Genomic DNA, 6,306 nt, shown 5'->3' with positions numbered 1-6,306 from the left:
TTGTTACTTCACTGACTTGTTGCTCTATTTTAATATATCCTCACAGTTTTCCTCATTTACTTGTTTTCATTACAAAACTGAAGGTTGCCTTCTTAAATACTGGATGTGCACTCCTCAGTGCTTTCAATATGTTATAGTTACTGATGTCTTTCATGGGTATCTTATGCAGCCTTCCCACTATGACGCTCTTAAAAAACTCCAACAGTAGATGGAAATGGACTCCATAGGCTATTAAATATATTTAAGTAAACACATTAAGCAAGCATTAAGAAAAGTGAGTACTCTTAACTCGATGAAATGAGACTGCAAGCACACAAGGGCCCCATAATGGCAGTTTCATTACAAACAGACTCCTGTACACATATTCACATGTTCCAGCCCTCTCTCCTAATATGAGGAAAGTGTGATCTGTCATGTCTTTGCATGATATCACTGCTCTGCTGGCATTTAAATAATTACAGTACATCGTGAAGTGCTTGGGACCAAAGACATCGTGGTCCCAAGTGGAAGTGCCTCATTTTGTTGTGTCTCTCCATGTTCATGAAGTTCCCATAGCAACCTAAAGCCCATCAAATAATTTAATAACATATTCGCAAGTGTATGGGGCAGTCACTGGGGATTTCTTAAAATGTTTGCATCTCCTTAACCACTAATTTCTGGCAAGAGAATAATTTCATTCAGCCTTTAGCACACCTCATGCTATAGTGTAGTTCCTTTTACAGCAGTACATGGATACTGCTGGAATGTTTAGCTGGCCTTTCTGACACTGCAAACGGCATCCCTTACTGGGAAATTACATAAACTAATCTAAGAGAGCAATTCATGGACATTCCACTGCCTGAAAGTTATTACTCAAAATTTTGATGAAGGTTTATGAATAGTAAGCACTTGTACAAAATTCAGGGAATGATTTGTGAGAAAGGGAAAGAGGAACTAGCATTTTTTTAAAAAACATGTTTTCTATGTTTCATTTTAAATTAGTAATTGCTTCCTCACTTGGGATTACACGCCATTATTTTAAACTTCAGAACATCAGTGACATACAGGGACAGATTGATTGCAATTCTCTCTTTTTCTTATTTCTGAATGGAAATGGCTTGGAAAACCTGGATATTATCCTTGCCTGGGGGATTAGGGTAAGGTATCTATTCTTTGTCATTCCACATGCCTGTCCTGTGTTGCCATCTCGCTCTTTCCCTGACTTCCTCTTAGCCCTTTGCACCCCCCTGCCCATTTGAGATCATCCCTGCAATAGTGTCCAGAAAAATTACCTCGCTGCAAAGAAAAAGGTGTAGAACTGAAAAGGCAAGTTGGATTTTAGAAGGACCTTCAGAAATATTTTCCTACTGCTCATAGGACCTCACTGAAGCCTTATTTGACCTGTCCTGGCCATTGAACATTCTCCATTGCTACTCCCCTGGGAACCCAATCTTCTCCAATGTCCAGGATTATGTATGTAAATCGCGACAGGGATTTCTGCAAGCAGCACCTGCTCCCAGTGCAAAAAACAACACTTCACGTGTCATTGAGCCATCCTCTGCCAATATGGCATAACTTTTGGAGCACAGCCTGGAGCTGTCCAGGCTGCCCAGGGAGGTTGCAGAGTCTCCTTCTCTGGAGACATTCAAACCTGCCTGGACACATTCCTGTGTAACCTCATCTGGGTGTTCCTGCTCCGGTGGGGGAATGAACTGGATAATCTTTCGAGGTCCCTTCCAGTCCCTAACATTCTATGATTCTATGATATCTGCTACCTGGAGCAATTTCCCCCGTTTGCTCTCCTGGTAGATGTAGAGGCAGTCAGCCTGGGCTCCATTTTGCCTCGGCTGCTGTTCCTGGGCTGGTGAATGGTGTACTCTCTTGGTCACGTCTCCTTGGCTCCTGACTAGTAGCTTTTTTCCCGACTGAAGGCTTGGGACAGGCAATAAGAAGAAAAATACCTACTGTAGTAATCTGAGTGCAAAACAAAGTTCATGCAGGACAAGGAATTAAGAACTGACCACATGCTTTCATGGTAAAACCTGAGGAAAGGTTGACATTGGTTTTGTAAAAGCTTACGAGGGTGGCACACAGTCTTGTCCACACTTCCAAGACCTTGTGACCATTTGGAAACTCATCGATTGTCTCCATAATGAAGCTGAAGGCTTGAACATCCCATAACCTCTGCTGAGCACCTCCCAACATCACAGGAGAAGAGAACCAGCTAGGCACTCAGGGCTGCTCGTCTTATTTTTTTCTGCTGAAACCACTTGTGTTTTCTGCTGAAACCACTGACTGCTGTGGTAGAGCATGCCAAAGGAACTGATAGGAATCCACATGCTGCTGAACATATTTGTGCTGAATTCCTCGATGATTTACTGGCTGCAGAGATGATAGATCCCAGAGTTCAAACCATAACAAAAAGGTGTGAAGAGTAGCAGAGGAAGAGCAGAGAGAAACACTTGAACCTTCCCTCTGGGAGGCTTTTCTGAAAGATATCCCGTTTGTCATGATCTGGGACGCTTCAACCGGAAAATCTGCAGACGAGTGAGACACGAGTGGCTGTTTCAGGATTTGAGAGGCCTTTTTGAGGGTGAAGTTCAAGGAATAAATGGCCAAGGCCAGGAAGAGAATGAGAAGTCAAAAAAACCCATAAGAGCATAAAAACTGGGAGAAGTTTGGGGTCAATTATTATTTAATATAACTGCATGGTCATCTTCTACCAGCACAAGAGACACAGCTCGCATGCTTAATACTAAGCAGGAATTGTGCAAAGAACCAAGTTAATTTGGAGGAAGAGGAGGAAGTTGAGTTGAGAATGAGAGATAGGGTTCATTACTTCATCTTAATCTACCCCTAATATTCATTATACCCGCCATGACCAGTTTATATTTGAGAGGGGAGTATTTCCTCTCCATGTGTTGATGGAAAGAAACCTTCACCAGGGCTGGTTTGCTATGAGAGCAGCTCTGCCTGGAGAACTTGGCCCCCACAAGTGATCAGAAAACTTGTTCCCCATCCTGTGAGAAGTTTCAGAGTTTTTGATTTTCCCCTCCTGCAAAACATATGAAGAACAAGTAGAACTCTGCATGCTAAACTCTCCCCTTCCAGTTTCAAATTGGTTCCACTGAAATTTTTAATCCGAATCATATGGGAATGGTTTATTTTAATTCTGATATCTAAAGAAAATGAAAAACTTTTGAAAATATTAGTGTACTGTAATTTTGAAGATGCTTTAGAATCAAAAGAAATTCTTCATTTAAAGAAAAGAGAGAGAGAGAGCGTGCATTATGGCAAGTTGAAAAGTATATTTTTAAAATGTTTAATCTGGAGATTCTTCCCTAAATGCTCCGGCAAGCAGGTTGGCTTCTCACAAGCCAGTTTCCAGGAAATGTGGCTTTTCTCATGCCAGTTTCCTGTACTGTCTTGGAGATCCTCATCTCTGTGACCTCAAATATTGCCCCTAGACCTGTGTTGAAAAAATCCACAATGAGCTTTCTTGATTCAAAACCTGCCTACTTACACAGGCTGGACAAGGTGAACAAGAGGGACTTCTTGCTTTTGCTACCTGATGAGACAGGACATGCAAGCTCATGGGCAGCTTTTGCAGTGAGAATTTTGAAGGAAGGTGCTTATACTCTTCCTCCCGACACCCTTATTCCAACTGGAATAAGCAGTCTAACATCTAAAGGGAGAAGTATACGATCCAGACACCCTCTGTCATAACCCGAAGCAACAGGCAGTCTGGTATATCCAGAGTATAAAGCATCAGGTATTCTAGAGACTGGGAGAGGATCCAAAACCAAGTTAACAGGACATTCAGATGAGAATAAAAGAGACCTTATTTGAAGAGTTATAAAATCATTGAAATATGTTCCATGTATAGAAGGAACAAGAGGTCACAGAAGTGGCTGGTTTGGCTTACACAAGGCACCAAGGGCAATGCGCTGGCAGTACACACGCTAGACGATGCCAAAGAAATCAAATGTAGCTTGCTTCAGCTTAGGAAGGTTGAGGGACCAATAACACAAAGAGATTCAATTATAACTTGGTCAGTCCCCTGACGCTAGTTTGTTTCTGGAGTTGGAACTGAAGCTTTTCGATCCAAAATAGGGTTAATTGTGTATAAACCACGTGAAACTGCCTCCCCCCACCTTGAGCTGGGTTTTAGGTTTTCTTTGGGCCACATATGGGAAAAGCATGTCAGAGATGAAGTGCACATCCCACGGGCTATTGCAGAAAGAATGTCCCCCTCTCCCTGCACTTAGCCCCATCCCCTCTGCATGAAAACCCCTTAATAATTACATGAGAAGACCTAATGACCCAACTTCTAAGATAGTCTTCAGCACAGGCTGTGGACATTGAAGAAGGTCTCTCATGTCAGAGATGTGTAGGTTAATGTTTGGGGTAGAAGAGCTGTACACAAGCTAGCCCAACTCTAGTATTTTTTTGAGGGAGACAAATGACTGACCTGATTCATAGCTTAGACTTGAGAAAAAAGCTCCAGCTGTTAATCCCATATGAAATTTCTTGCCTTCAGCATTTTGCTTTTTTTAATAGAGGGTCTGATACTAGGCAGAGCCATGTTCAGGGTGCTGGGGTTTGTGAACTACCATCTTTAGGAATTGCTTAATTAGGTTTTAGGAACAGGGTCTAATACTGATCCTTAAATCCTTCCCGTGAATTCAGTCCCATATGTATGAGCATTTAGTCTTTGGAATTAATCAACACAGCCCTGCACAGTTTGGTTTTCCTGTCTCTGAAATGTACAAGCTGAATAACAAAACAGGGTAAATCCTGTAAGAATTAGGCTCTGTGTTTGTTTAATCTCACTGGATTCCTGTTTCTAAATATTTACGTTACCTGAGATTTTGTTACAAATGTAATGATCAGCACTGCTATAGTCCAGTAAGCAACAGAAACGACCTTTGGTTTGCACAATGCTTAGAGAAGGGAACAGCCTTGAGTGTCTGGAAGGTGCTTTGCCCATAGCAATACATAAACATGCTAGTGTGAGTTTTTGTGCATGTAGGAGAAAATCACTTTTGTTATTCCTTCTGAAAAGTTAGTCTGAAACACAGTTATCTGTACAAAAATTAAAGGGAGGCTTTAGGTTATCTAACTGGTCACATAGGTTATCTAACTGTATTTTGTGGTTAAGTTGGAGTGAAGTTTCCAAAGAAATGCCTAATCTTATACAGTTTTTCTCCTTTTATCTGTCTGCTCTTCTTCCTATTTCCCCGATAACAGTCACTATTAATTGATATGTTATTAAGTCAGGACTTGGCATCTCTAGTTTATGGTTTTAATTGAGAGAGGCATATCTGAGACACATGTAGCACTTTGTTCAGCTTCAGGCACTAAAGGTTAAGTAATACGTACTGCAGACACATGAGATCCAAATCACAGAAGAGAAGATAGATGGAAAAATTGTGGACAAATGAAAGAATCAGATTTGCTGAACACCAGAAAGCTCTGTAACTTGATGGATAGGCAAGTGCTGGAATAGACTGCATGGAAAGGTTTCTAACAGGAGATTTTTAGGAGATCTTAGGTGAGACAGGCCTTGAACTGAGGTATTGTAGACATTTGTTGCTGTATATCTTTGTCTTTAAGAGCTATTGTCATCCCGATTTAAACCAGATTCCGATTAGACCTGAGAAGTCTATACCTTAATACAGCATTTAACGGTAAATGAATAAGCAAAACCTTTCTGGACCTCTCCTCTAAGCCTTTTCTGTGACTGAAAGGGTATGGAAATGAGGTTTTGCACCTTGGGCTGTAAACGAATCAGATCTGTCTTTGTTTGGAGAGCTGGAAAGCTGACTAGTAACAAAAGCTTCATCTGAAACCAGGGACACACAGAGCAGACATAACTCTCCTGACTTTATACAATGTATTAGTGGATGTCTGTAGTACACCACACATAAATCTGATGATAAAAATTTCTATTTCTTCACAAGGAATTTATACAATAATTCTTGTAAGTATTTTCTGGCAAATTAGAGCTAAAAACCAGCTCTTCTCCCTTAGCTTCCCAGACTTCATCCAACTAACAACATCTTTTTCAATCTTTCTCTAGAAGGTCCTTTACTTCTGAAGCCACCTGTTGCTGAATTTTGTCTTAAATCGGATCCTGGGTTGCCAGCAGTGTTTTCTCTGCTGGTGATTACCATAGGTCCCTATGGATCTGTCCTGAACCCACAGCAAGAAAGAATTTGCACTGCCAGAACCCACCTGCTTGTTGTCCAACCCCTTGTCTTACTGATGAGCTCTGCTGTGAGATGCTCCAGGCCCACCAACATGTGCTTCTCATCAGCAACAAAG

This window comes from Nesoenas mayeri (assembly GCF_963082525.1).
Source record: "Nesoenas mayeri genome assembly, chromosome: 4".
NCBI lineage: Eukaryota > Metazoa > Chordata > Aves > Columbiformes > Columbidae > Nesoenas > Nesoenas mayeri.
This window is presented reverse-complemented; position numbering follows the sequence as displayed.